A 14,284-nucleotide genomic window follows, 5' to 3' on the forward strand; every position below is an offset into this window, starting at 1 on the left:
AGCCAGGACTCCACATGGCAGCACATCCTCCTGCCAGCGGGATGCTTCTCTCGCCCAGGACACACAGCAGGGCTATAACTTCCACCCAGCTCAGGTTTGGGCGAGGCAACAGGGCTGGAAAGGGTGAAGGAAGGTGGCTTTGATCTCACACCCAGCCCTGCTATCCCCAGCTCCGTCTCTGGAGACACCAGCCCTGTGCCAGGGATGCTCTCTGGTGGGCACGCACAGAAACTGCTGAGAGCAGGCAAGGAGCAGATGGGAAAGGATGCAACATCCAACACAGGCGTCTGGCCAGCAGCTGCTTCCCCTGCAAGCCCAGGACCCCAGATTTGCCCTCCGACAGAGCTGCAGAGATCAGGAAGCAATACTAAACCCCTCTCCTAGGGCTTCCACACGCACCTAGAGCAGCTCGGCACCCATTCAGCTGCTTGCTTGGCTGCGACTGATGCACAGCCCAGAGCACAAAACAGCACAAAACACTCCAGCTGCACCCCGTGCCTGCAGGGGAGCCACAGGAGATGGCTTCAGCTGAGTGTTTTCCCTCCTGGCAGAGCCACCAAGCAGCAGCAGCACCACCTTTGCTTTCCCAGTTGAGATGAGAGGAAGGAAACTCATTTATGTCATTGCACAGTCCCTCGGTGCTCTCACACAAACCAGGGCTGCTCCTGGCAAGCCCAGCCTGGAGACCTGGGTGTCCCCTGGGGCTGGGGCCAGCAGCCCCAAAGATTTAAAATAAACACAGCCTGATGTAGTTCTTGTTTTCTTACTGATGTTTGTGCATGTGAACCTGCAGGCTGACAGCCCTCCTTGTCTAGTAAGCCTCAGAACTGCAGAGAAGCTGTGCTATAGGCCAAGGTTAGCCCTGCTGGTGGTGGCACTGAACTGCCAGTGCCTGGCCTTGGGGTCAGGGGATGGAGCCCACGTTCTGGGGCCTGCCTCCACATCTGCAGGACATAGAAAGGATGAAGGAGGGAAAGGCTCAAGTACCAGGATTGAAAGAAGCCCATTACCCTGGGTAAGAACTGTCCCTGCACAGTTCTCTAATGATGTCCAAATACAGGAGTAGAGGAAAAGGCAAAGGAAAGTGAAACTGCCAAATACGTGGGCAGCAAAACCCCAAGAGGAAGAAGCACTGGTGAGGGGACACCACGTGCAGACACTCAGAGCACCACAGCAGACAAGGGGGTACAGGCCAGCCTGCCTCTGCTGGAGCTGACAGCAAATGCCTCCTCTTGGGATGCTCAGCCAGGTCCTCAAGGAGACATGGCAAAGCAATCACTCTTATAAAGCAATCACTCTTATCCAGATGTACATCCCTGGGTAGCAGTCCTTTGGTGCCTCAAACACTGCTCTGCTCTTCCTCTGTGTCCCCAGTCTCCAGTGCCTGTGGCATGTCCGTTTAGTTCTGTCAGCTCTTCACCCCCCAAAGAGAAGGAGGAGTGAGAGTCCCAGGCTGTCCTCTGCTCCCCCTGATGTGGCACAATGTGTTCATCAATCACCACAGGTCCTTCGGGAGGAACCTGGAAGAGGAGAGCACAGGCCACGTTAACACTACATAAATCAAGTTTTTAAAGTGTAACTTTCAAATTTTCAAAAAATCTGGTTTGAGCATGCAAGAAAGCGTGCTTAAGGTCTCACTATTCCCCAGATTAAAGTACTGTAGGTGAATGGGTAAAAATGCATTTGAACTGATGATTTGACCAGGGGAAAAGGAGAAGTGCATTTCTGCTTCAATAACACCTAATTAGCAGTGGGATTTTAGATGCAAAAGCAAAACATAGGCCTTGCCATCAACTTCTCATTTAACAGTTCAATCAAAGAAGTCATCAGCCTTCCTTGGTGGCTGTAATTAAGGGTTTGCACAGAATGCAAGGCCTGTTGTGCTTGCAGCTGAGCAGGGAGCCTTTCCTTTGGCAAATCTTGTATGCCTGGGCGAGTCTGCAGTCCACATATGACTAAAAGTTTTCAGCCAGCTCTTAGCAGAAGAGCTCCCAGATGTGGGGCATTCCACTGCTCCAGCTCCCTCAGAAGTAGTGGGTTGACCATTTGGTGAAAGATTCCACCTCTCTAAGGGATGCCCAAGCAGATGGCCACTTTCTTGGTCATGCACTGCCCTCTCTTAAGCTCTAAGACACGTTGACCATGGAAGGTCACAAGGGCATCTCGTGTAATCCCAACACTCAATAAAACCCAGCCATGCCCATGACAGAAAGTAGCATTATCCTTTTTTTCCTCTGGCTATATCTTACCAGAATCAGCAGCAGCAGGGGTCTTCTGAACATCAGCTTCAGGAGGGTCGGGTGCTGAGGTACTGTATTTCCCCTGTGAACGAAGGGGAATGGTGCATTTTTTAAGTTCTGCGTTAGGCAGCCGCACAAGTCCTCTAGGTGGAACTTCCCTTTGGAGCGCAGGAGACTGTCCTTGTCCAAGCATCAGAAGGTGTCTGTGCAAGTCAGCTCATTGTCCTTAGACTTTAGCACATTTTTGTGAATATGAAACTCAAGCATTTGTTATTATTTCTTGATGTGAGGAGCCCCCCAGCAGCACCCCAGTTTGCCCAGTCTCACGCAGTGCACTCAAGCTCTCACCTATGAGCTCCATGCCAGTCACTTCCAGTAAATGGATCTTAAGTGAGCTGCCCAGGATCAGGAACTCCTTCTGAATGAGCTGTGGTATTTATAAATCCATCACACCCCAGCTGTTTCAGGCTACTACTGGTGGCTCTTTGTAGCTCTTTCTACCCCATCCACTAGCCTAGCAATTTACTCTTTTATTCTCCAGGCACATCACTTATCTTGGTAGAAAAGCAGTGCCTGCTGCTGCCATCTAGATGAGCTCCACCTCATTAGCTCTCTGTTTCGTTATGAAACTTGGCTGTAAACTTATTTGCTCTCTTTCTGCTCACACCTCTCCGTTTCCCTCTCTCTGCTATTATCTCTCTAATTATATTATTTCATCCTGTAATGAATGTAGCGCTTGTAGGAACGATGCTCTGCAAAATTACCTTCTATTTGCATTTACATCTGAGCTTTTATCTTTACACAGAACAGATAAAGAGGGATGAGGAGGGATCTGACAGTTACCAAGAAGCAGCTCTGGCTGAACTTTTAACCAGCTTTGGAATTACTAATGCTTTTTTTTCCCCGCCCCCCCCTCCAGTCTCTCCTTCTCCCCCACTTGCATTTGTCACACCTTTGGCAGGAACCCTCCACAGCAGCCTCTCCTCCAGAGGCACTGACAGCTCTCTGCTCAACCCAGCCACCTGGGCCACAACACCTGCAACCACAGTCAAATTTGGTTAGACAGGCTAACAGGGCTAAAATCCATGGGGAGGAGGAAGGAGTTCAAATAATGTGATCTTGTAGGCTTCATTTGCTTCAGAAATCAACTTGGAAAATACGGCCAATCAAGACTTATAGAAAACATAGGTTTCAGGGAAAAAATAAATAAAAAAAATTACTGTATGCTGACTAGTAAAGCAGCCAACCCCACATGTGGGCTATTTATGCAGCAGTCAAGTAGTTCTGGTTTCAATGCCAACATGAAAGCCACAAGCCCCCATTAAGCTCTGAAATTCAGTATCTTGAAACTCTGCATGAGATTCCCCCACACCATCACTACCCACCGAGGGGTAAAGTGCTTCCAAATTGGATTGTCCATCCCTCCCTAAACAAATTCCCAGCTCCACAAGATGATAATCTCATCTTGGGAGCTGAATCGTGAAGCATGTGAGACAAGGCTGTGAGCCGATGATCAAACTTTATGAAAATGCCCTAGCTCTTATCAGGAGAGATCAAGCTAAGACGGATCAGAGAATTGAAATCTCATCATTTCATAAATCAAACCACCGCCTGCGTGCTCCCAGTGGCTGTCCAGGAGCACTCATGTTTGAAGGACTAATTGCAAACCAGTATGGTTTTCTTTGCTCTTTTCCAGAAGATAAATTAACAGAGATATCACAGAGATGCTGTTCTCCAGGCAGCAAGCCATCGCTAGGTCTGCCCAGGTGAGCCTCCTGCATCTCATTTACCTTACCAATGCAGTGGAGGTTTGCAGACACCTGGTTTTCTCTCACCACAGTGCTTGCCTGGTTTATTTCCAGTGCAGCAGAAGCAGCCAGCTCTTTCCTGCCATTAGCACGGAATGTGCTGTGCCCCTGGTGTAAGGCACTGCTCTGCAATCCTCATCCCTCCAGAGCAGCAACTCTGGGTGCTGGGGCTAACCAAGCCCTGGTGTTCACAAAAGGTTGCATGTACTCTCCGAGGCAACACAGGTATTGCTTATTTATTATTTCTTAAAAGAAAACTTCCAGAAACACAGGCTCTTTGAAGCTACGCCACCCAGCCCAACTGTGCTGAAGCCGGCCAGCAAATTCAAAATTTATTTCTGCACCTTGCTGAGGATCAGGGAGCCAGCATGCACACAAGCTGACTCACAGCCGAGTTATTTCAGTTGATGCTTAAGACAGGACTTGCAGACAATAAAGCAAACATCCTGCTCAAACTAATTGCCCTCCCCAGAAGCCAGGCAGGTAGCAAGCCATCACTTCAAACCTCAGCTAGCACTCCCAGGCATCTCTAAGTGCTTGTCTCCCCTTGAGGCAATTAACTCCTAACTCGCTGACAGTTTCTGTCTCCAAGAAGCAGATCCTAAATTATTGGCACAGGACTTTGCACTCGTATCTCTAGCTTCTGTGCTCTTATTCCCTTTCATCTGCAAGGCTTTGCATGGGTTTGTGTCTGGGCGTGTGTTTTCTCACACCAGTGGATTCATTATTTATGGGGCCGAAAGAGCCAAGCTGCTCAAATGGCTGCTCATCATTTAGCTCTTCTGCATGTCTCTCAAAGGCATAATAAACATTATGGGAAAGCAAATATCAGGCTCCGTGGGGTTGCTTGAGGGAAAATGGAGATGTGACCTCATGGGTGCTTTGCAGAGGGTGTGCCACGTGCCACGCTGTGTGCTGGACCCCATGCCAGCAGCTGGCACTGCCAGGTCTCAGCCCTTCCACAGAGCCCTCCCTGTGCATCCCCAGGGGTCTGCATGCTCCAAGGGATGCTCTGGGTCAGGCACCTTCCCAGCATCACCAACGTGCTTGGTTTTAACAGCTTTGCCAAGCAGCACTAGAGGGCAGAGCTGTTTACCCTCAGCATATCTGACACCAAGTAAAAAAACTAGAAGTATGTATTTTCAGCAGCATCTGAATTCTAAATGACTGCCCAATCTGCAAGCCCATTAATATGCAAAAGTCACACAGCACATTTCTGTCTAGAAGTCACAAGCACAGGCATTAAAAAGCCAATGCCAAGCCTGGGTTTCCTTGCTCTGACTGCTTTCCCAAAACCTGGAAGACACCACGTGTGGGGCTGCCTCTTGCTGGCAGCATTGCCAGCCAGGGCTTCTTGCAGTCGAGGACATGGGGTAATTCCAAATCATCTCCACGATGGGCAGATAGCAAAGCCTGTTTAATTCCCATCACCGATTTTAGAAAAGGACCTTGCAAATCAGCAAGCTTTGATCAGAGCCCTGAGATCACAGACCTCACCGACACTCCCCTGGCCAGGCTTGCAGCTAAGCCTCTCAGCAGCTGAGAAACGCTTCTGAATACACACAGTGTTCCAGGCTTTATTTAGCTTTGATTTTGAGAGCAGAGAGCTCGTAGGAGCCCCCCCAAGGCAGTAAAGCAGGGCTGTTTGAGGGTACATCCACCCACCCACGCCAGGAGCCTCGGTGAGCATCTCCACCAGTGACCACCACGGCTTCCAGCTCTCAGCTCACTGCACCTCATGCAGGAGGGACAATAATCCTCAAACCTGCCTGCTTGCCCTATACAATCCCAAAGCCTTTGTCTGTCATAACAATCCCTAACTTACTTATTGCACTTTGCTGACGTGCTCCTGGAACCAACTGCCCAGGGCCTGGCTGCTTGAGGAGACGTCCAGCTGATGGGCAGCAACAGAGCAGCGGGGAAGGAGCACTGAGAAACCCCAGCTGAGGATGCAGGTCCTAAGAACCCCACTCAGATATCATTTTCTTATTATTTCCCCAGTGCACACACAGTGTGCTTTTCTTTATTATCACCAAAATCAGTCACCCTGCAGGTCTGCCTGCTGCCGGGAAGGGAAGCGGAGGAGTCTTATGTGGAAAGTCACTGTTTGTTCCAGAAACAGGGGAACTTGCTTATGAAGAACTGTAATGCATTGTACCGGAGCACCTGGCCCCGCTTCCTACGATGGCACTTCATAAGAAAACCTCTCCTGAGAGGGAAGAGAAAGGCCTGCAAGATACAGCTCTGAGCACAGTGCATTAATGGCTTAGGTGATGGCATAGAATAAAGCCGGCGATCTTGATAGTCTGAAAAAAAATAAATCTATTATTAATACTTACAGAGCAGGAAGGAAATTATAGTTATATTGGTTTTATGTCTCAGTCACACTTTGCCCCTTGCCACAGTTACTTTGCACCACATCCCTGCCTCCCAGGCACAACCTGCATTTCCTTCCTCTCAGAGAAAAGGCACCGCATTGACTTGTTTTTGTGCAGAACTTGCTTTTAACATCACCCAGCAAAGAGGGTTGGCAGGGTCCTCAAGCAGAGGCCAGGCAAGCTGTTGCCCTGCCCAAGGCAGGGGCAGCTGTGCCATTTCTGGCAGATGTTTGTCCAACTTCTGACCCCCAGCAACCGCAATTCTCCAGCTTCCTGGGGCAAATCCATTCCAGTGTTTCTCAGCCCTCATATTCAAGTTATACATCCCTTAATATCATTTCCGCTCATTCCTACCACCAAGTATGTAAAAAACTGTCCATTCCCTTCCTTTCTGTAGCAGCCCTGGAGAACCCATCCACAGCAATCTCATCTCCTTGCAGTTCCCACCTCTCAAGACTAAACAGCCTTGGTCATACAACTTTTTTCCCTCACAGCCTCTATTCTCAGAATATTTTTGGTGTGCCTGTCTGTGCTCTGCTTCCCCAATTACCTCTTCTTTTGAAGGCAAAGCCCAAAACAGGATGCTTTCCCAAGGTCTAACCAGCATGGAAGGACTGCTTCTCTTCCCCATGAGGCAGCTGCCATACCCCACACCTACTTGGCTGTTCTGCACCACCACCCTTGTTCCTTCAGGCTGGGAAGCAGCAGCTCACAACCAGAGCCTGGCCTCAGGGGTACCTGCAGAGTCACAGCCAGGCTGTGCTGGTGAGGTTGCTCCTGCACCTCCCCAGAGGATGCTTACAGGAAACCAGATGGCTCCAGATATTTTCTCCACATCAAAGCCAACTCTTAAATTACCTCAAGAAGCCACCAGCCTCTTTCCACTGGCTACATAATGGCCCAGGCAGATTACGCACCACAATTTAATTACCCTAAGAGCTCCTGATCCCCTTACTCACTGGCTACTTTGGCTTGCCTCATGCACACTTTGAGTCCTACCCTGCACATCTCCATTTACTCACGTGCTGCAGAAGAAGAAGCCACCAGCAAGGACCAGCTTTAGGTCTGACTTACACACACACATTGCCTGCTCAGCTTCCATCCATACCAGCCACTAGGTACAGAACTGCTGCTCCTCCCTTGAAAATCACAGCTCAACAAGCCTCTGCAGATGGGATTAATGATGGTCTCTTAAAATTTCAGCCTGGTTGGCCTGGAATCACCTGCACCGAGTTAGACCTTCAGCTCTGGCTGCTAGGCCAGGTGTGGCTGGGTTCCTCCTTCTGCTTTGCACAACACTCGAGCATCTTTTAGATTGCAGCTGAACTTCCCTCACCCCTTATCGTGCACTAAACAATTTGGCGTGCAGCTATCTTCTTCAAACAGAGTCAGGCAGAACATTAAGATGGATATTGTTCCTGCTCCCCAAATGATTATAAACAAATTACTGCTGGAAGGAGCAGCATTATATTATCCTAACATTAGATCCATTTCTTTGGCTGGCTGTATGGTTGCTGTCTAACTGTGACTGCGCTTGGCATGGGCAGTGGTGGTCCAGCTCTGCTGGGCTCATGTTGTAGAATACTTACATTTACTCATTTGACTTACATGTTATCTCCAGGTCTGCTGCAAGTCTCATTAAAAAGTCATAAATTATGAGCAATAAACTCACAAACCATACAGAAGGACTAGCCCCATACCAAGAAGAACACAAAATACTAGCACCCTACATAAAATGAAGCAAGGCCAGACAAGGTCCAAGCAGCATTACAAAGCTAACACCCCCTGATGTCCACGACCAAGGCTGAACCTGGTTCAAATCACCCCAGGTTTTACTGTACACCAATTCATGACTACACGTACCTGCAAAATCTGCTTGTGGCAGCACATATGGTAGTTGTGCAGCAAAATACCTGAACGGCAGAAGCAAATTCTCATGATAATCATAAATGCTCAATTAGCTTAGACAGTTTTTCAGTGCCTGCTCAGAAGCTGTTTGACTATTTAATTATTTAAGCGTAGAACAGCCTTTTTGTTACTGCAAAACTGGGGCCTGTCATCAGGCGATAAATAAAACACACACAAACTGCTACCTGAGAAGCATCAAGAAGCCTGAGAACCCCAGGGTCTGGACAGATTTAAGATCAGAGCATAGCTGTCACTTGGCTGTGCCTATCATCACGTTAAATGTGATGGGCACGATACCTGCTCAGGTACTATCCAGGCATAGCCGGACATCCAAGAGGAGCTTGTGAAGGGGGCATGCAGGTGCTATTCCGTGGGGCAGTTTCATGCAGCCTGTGCCCATTCTCACCCCCATGATGCTCTCCATGCCCACAGAGCCTCCCTCTCCTGGTGTTGTCTCCTGCAGTGGGCAGGAAAGGCACCCAGCACAGGGGCTCAGAGGTACAGGGCCAGGACCTTTGGGCTGGGGAACACACTGAGCAGCCTGGGATCTCTTTGCCTTGCACCTGCAGCTCACCTTTTGTCTCATATGACTGCCTTTTTTTTTTTTTTTTTTTTTATTTTGAAGAGGTATCTCACCAGTTAGGAAAAAAAAAAAAAAAGGACCAAAGAATATCCAATGTGACATTTAAAAACTGAGAATCACCTTGTAGCTGCAAACCCACATAATGAACGTACCCATTTGCTCTTCTTGTATCGTGCAAGTATTTTTAAATTCAGCTTTCATAAAAACATGCTCCATAAGAAAGAAAAAAAAAACCTCTTTATTTGTAATATTACAATTTGATTCTCTTTTATGATGTTTGCATAGTTTTGTTTAATTTTGTAGAAAACCAAAACAGAGACTGGGATCAAAGACAGTGATTTCATTAGAGCTGATAGGTCTTATAGAGCTCTGCAAAGTTTCACTGTTGCCTGAAGATGTTTTAATGCCGGAAAGATCTTTGCATTTCCAGCCTGCCAGTTTCTGTTAAAATTAATAATTGCAGGCATAAATGGGCTGCTGGTTCTTACCTGAGCTGTGACTTTAGCACCCAGCTCAGAGGTGACATTCTCCCATCTGCAGCAGGCAATTTGGGGCAGGCTTAGAAATGTCAGCCAGGTCACTGCCAGCAGGTGACACCACGGCCCATGCCTTGGATTAACCAAAACTGCAAGTACTTCTCTGTACCTCAGGAAGGGATGAGTGGGAAATTGAAAAAAAAATCAATCACTAGTCTCATGTTTATTTCAGCTGATCATGAAGTCTCTAGTTATTTTCTTAAATTTTCTTTTCCTTGTTTTTGAAAAAAAAAAAAAAAGAAATAAAAATCCGCTGTAGTAGGGTTGTCAGTGACAAAGCTTGACAATGTTGAGCAGTACATAACCTCAGATGTACACAGGCTTAAAGGAGGCTTTGTAGGCAGTGTTACTGAAATACAAACACATCCAGTCAGCTTTAGGGTAATTGATACTGTTTGTGGCTAAAACTAGTCGACACAAAATCGAACAGAGGTCACAATCTGCCCTCACCTTTGCATGTATAAAGTGCTGGGAGGCGATGGGGGAAACAGGCTATTATTTACAGGGCATATAATTAAAAATTGAGTATAAAATTTCCCGAGGCCATGCCTAGGGCCCGCTGTTGACATTGCGTTCCCATGTTAGCACAGACACCGAGATGCAGTTCCCTCGGGAGATGCCTGGCGTGGCCAACCCAAGGCCAGGTATTCACACCCTGGAAGAAATATTTGGCTGCTTCTGTATTTTTCTCCTTGTTTCTCTGGAGCACAATTATCCTGGAAGGGTGAAGTTCAGTCGATCCATTCCAAGCTGGGCTGGCTGCATTGAATCAAGATTTTAGCTAATTAAAGAACTATAGCAAAACAATTTTGCTCCCTCCCTTGTTCTGAGGTTTGGACCCAGGAAAGCAGAGAAGCTTTGAGACTGTCACGTCCAGGACTCCTTCTGGCGAGGCTGGCCTTGCTGCCAGCCGTGGTTATTTTGGTGCCTGCTCACGGCTGAGCAGCAGCAGCCCTGGAGGCATCTGATGCAGAGGAATTTGTTCAGAAATCTCACAAGCTAACAAAACATGAAGTTCTGAGCAACCCCCCCTTTGAAGAGTGTTTTTCTGAGGAAAACAAAGTTATTTCTTTGCCAGTTCTCCATTCCCCTGAGTACCCAGCTCCACCACCAGAGATGATGCTGGGATGGGACCGCCACATCCTTCCAGTGACACCACTCACCTGGGCCTTTGAGCAGCCTCTATGGTATTGCTCCTGCACCAACTTCAGCAGATGTGGCTTTCCTCAGTGCCTCTGCTATTTTAAGGCCCCCATCCTCTTTGCAGAAACATATAAAGAAATGATAAAGGCAAGTGAGAGCCACTCCACAGTAAAGGCACTTTGAAGCCTGGGTCACTTCTGAGGTTTCTGTGAGCTCGGCCAGGCTTCCTGCTGGGCAGAGATGCAAGGGAGAGCTGCTCCCTGCCTTGGAGCTTGGCTGTGCTTGCTGCATGCCCCCGTGTGTCCAAAAATAAATGGAGATGCTCCATGTATCACCAGGACAACAGCCAGGGGGTTTTAGGGGAGGTGGCATGCAAAGGAAAAAGCCAAGGCTGAATATTCCCTGGAGCTTACAGCAGGTAAGAACATAATACAGATATTTAGTGATCTTGTTGTTGCTATAATCCAGGCAAAGTCACAGCTGAGTCCTTCTGGGGCTTTGATTTTAAAGCTCAGCCCTTGTAAACATGCTGGCTGAACAAAGGGTATGGATAAAGGCAGCGGGAGGTTTTTCTTCTGCAAAGAGCAGGGAAAAAAATATTTTATTGAAAAAAAAAATCACAAAAACAGACTTCTATTTAAGCAATTTCTTTCCAAAATTTTGGAGAGGATTTCATTTCCTCTTGAACTTGACATCAAAGCAGACATCATGCTTGGGTTAATAAGCACGAGAAGCGAAACCAATTAAAATATTACTGTCACCGAAGGCAGACCTGACTGGGTATAACAGCCTGCCAGATTTTCGCTGATGTGGTGATGAAACACAAATATTTATGAGCCAAACGCTGCCTCCACCATTGTTCAGAGCCCTCTGTGTGTTCCAGCACCGAGTCAGGATTACAGCAGGGGAGGCTTGTAGCAGATGAGCTCTTCGCCTCAGCCCCCCCTGCCAGGGGAACAGCAGCAGCTGCACTTTGTCCCTACGCCTCTCCTCTTCATCACAGCATTAGGCAAATGCGAATGAAAGCGTGAGGCAGAGTAATAACACTAAGAGTGAAAAATCCGGAGATAACTTTGAAGTGATGAATCCAGACGCTGCACAGAAAAAGCCTTATTCATACCACAGCAACAGGGCCCCTGCATTATTGAAAGGAGCAGCCTTGAGCTCCCGGCAGACAAAAAGGAACTCTTCTCCTTTACAGCCAAGGCACAAGAAGAAATTGCTTGCCAGCCTCTCACCGAAAGCCTGTAGCCAAGCCAAGAGCTGAGCCTCGGTGGTAGCCCAGTGTCCTAGAAGAAATGTCCCGGCAGTGCAAATCTCTACCTGAAAATTACACCTACCTAATTAAGAATATATTCCTCCATGTCTATGACATCTATTACTACAGCTCAAGAGGGATTTGTGCTGTTTCATAAATATCACCGTTGCCTGCTATTAGATATCCAGTAAGGCCCAAGTCACATGTTTGAGTTTAGGCACAGAAATGTTTGTTTTCTGCATCATTTGAAGGCTTCTACATTACAGAGTGCAGCAACAAGTGCAGTAGTTGTGGGGTTGTGTTTGTAAGTGAATCACTGTAATTCTTCTGACATACTCCATCATGCACTTTTTATGTACCATACCAAAAGCTCCTCAGCTCAGTTCACGTCAAAGCAGGCTGTCCTAAGACTGGCAGCTTTCTGTTGCAAGCTTCTATCATCTTCATAGCATGGAGTTCCTGAGAACTGAACGGAAAAAAGTAGCTGGGGTTACTGAGGCACTGTTGTATTTTTCAGGAGGTTATGGGTCTCCACTGTGGTACAGAGTAGAAATAAGTTAGATAAATCCTTGTCAGGAACAGTTTAGGCTGATCCTGCCTTGGGGCAGGAGAATGGCCTCAATGAACTCTCAGGATCGAAAAGGATGAGAAATAACTGAATCACATGGGAAAAATGTTACTGATTGGACGAATAAAGCTGAGTAATTACTGCATTACCTTTCTATGTCTCTAAATGACAAGAGATTCTGTAAAGCCAAGTGTGGTCTTGGTTTTGGAAAGACCACACTGCTTTTGCTGAGGAAATAATTGCTCATTTCAAGCATCCTATTCCCAAATCCACTTTCTGGGTCACATACTTGCTCCTATGTAATGCTCACAGAGGAGGAGTGGCTACAAATCTTTTAGGAAAACGATAAATTTAATTTCAATTCTACTGTGATCTACACTGCATCCTCAGAAGGCTGTGGGAGAATACAGCAGCCAGAAAGAAGAAGTGAGCCAGTTATTAAGTTCAAGCAAGATGTTAATTAACCTCCAGGAAAAACACCTCCAAACCTACAGGGAGGAGAAGGAAGGAAGGGGACGGTGCACGACTTGGCTCTTGTCTCCTGCCCAGGTCACCCACTGCCTTCTCCACACAGAAGGAGAAGGTGTAGCCGCTATCTCTACAAAATATGAGCAAAAAAAACCACCTTAAACTAACAGAGAGGAATTCCAGCTTGGCCTACAGGGAAGAACCACAGGTTAGTTGAAATGCTGAACCAAAGATACTTTACAATCTCAATACCAATTTGCCCACTGCCCTCGGGACAAGGCACTGACTCCCTGCTCTGCCCCAAAGGGCCAGCCCCAGGGCATCGGCATGCCCAGAGCCATGGATTTTCACAGGCTCTGATTTCTCTCTCCCTGCTTCACAGCCAGCAGCAGCCACTGAGAGCAGACGAGCCCATGCTGCTAGCATTTTTCTGAGGAACAAGCATTGGAAATTTGCTCTTTTTATATTCTTCATCCATGAACACAGCCCCCTCTGGGCTTCCAGTGTGACCACTCTGAAGGCAGCCTGCACGTCTCTGTCAGGGAACGGCTGGGTGTGATCCTGCCTCTGACACATGGGCACTTATTTGCCATCAGTCTTCACTGATGGAGAAGGTCAGCTTGCTTCCTTTCTTGCCTCCAAGCACTTTGTACATAGTCCCTTGTAAATGCATCCTTATACCTGCCTTTAATGTTAGTGTGGTTGCAGTTCCCAGATAAACACAGATTCTCCTCATAGGGAATTATTTCAAACTGTCCCATATTCCCTTTTTTTTTTTTTTTTTTGTTATATCCTTTTCTCGTAGACAACATGTGCACTGGTGAGATAAACTGGCAGCAGGTGAACGGGCAGGGGAGTGGGGATTTCTCACATTTTGGATGTTACAGGAGGCAAGCACAGGAAATCGTGAGTTCCTAGAATTGTTACAACTCTGCTGCCAAGCCTCAGCTCAATCACAGCACAAGGAGCAGGAGCTCACCTCGAGAAGGGATGAGTTGTATGCAAACCTTCCACCATCAGCATCTCGCTGTCTCACTGCAGCAGCACAGGCTTCTTTCAAACCACCTTAAATACCATTAAAATATCACTCATAACACACTAATTGTGCGCTAATCCATGCACCTTTGGCTGTCTCAGATGACAAAATTATAACCCATAGTACAGCAAGCGGGGATCATTGCTCTTTGTACCAAATAGCTTTTCCCTGCACTCAAGATCATCATGAGTAGGTTTTTATATGCTAAATTTATGCAAATAAATGCCACTTTGGCAACTTCTTTTGTCAGCACTTTTATGACAAGTTACATACATAATGCAATGAATCTGTCCTGCTGAAGAAAAAGGCAAGCGTTTCTGAGGAAATAAGAAAAATTTAGGGAAAATATTCCAGTCTG

General features: G+C 47.2%; 1 protein-coding gene across 1 annotated transcript in view; it reads right to left on the reverse strand.

The window, feature by feature from the left end:
• SYNPR (synaptoporin) overlaps nucleotides 1–14,284 on the reverse strand; it is a gene marked incomplete at its 5' end in the record, with an annotated part of 94,905 nt that overhangs the window by 42,908 nt on the left and 37,713 nt on the right.

Source organism: Aythya marila (assembly GCF_965140915.1).
Source record: "Aythya marila genome assembly, chromosome: 10".
In the NCBI taxonomy this organism is placed as follows: domain Eukaryota; kingdom Metazoa; phylum Chordata; class Aves; order Anseriformes; family Anatidae; genus Aythya; species Aythya marila.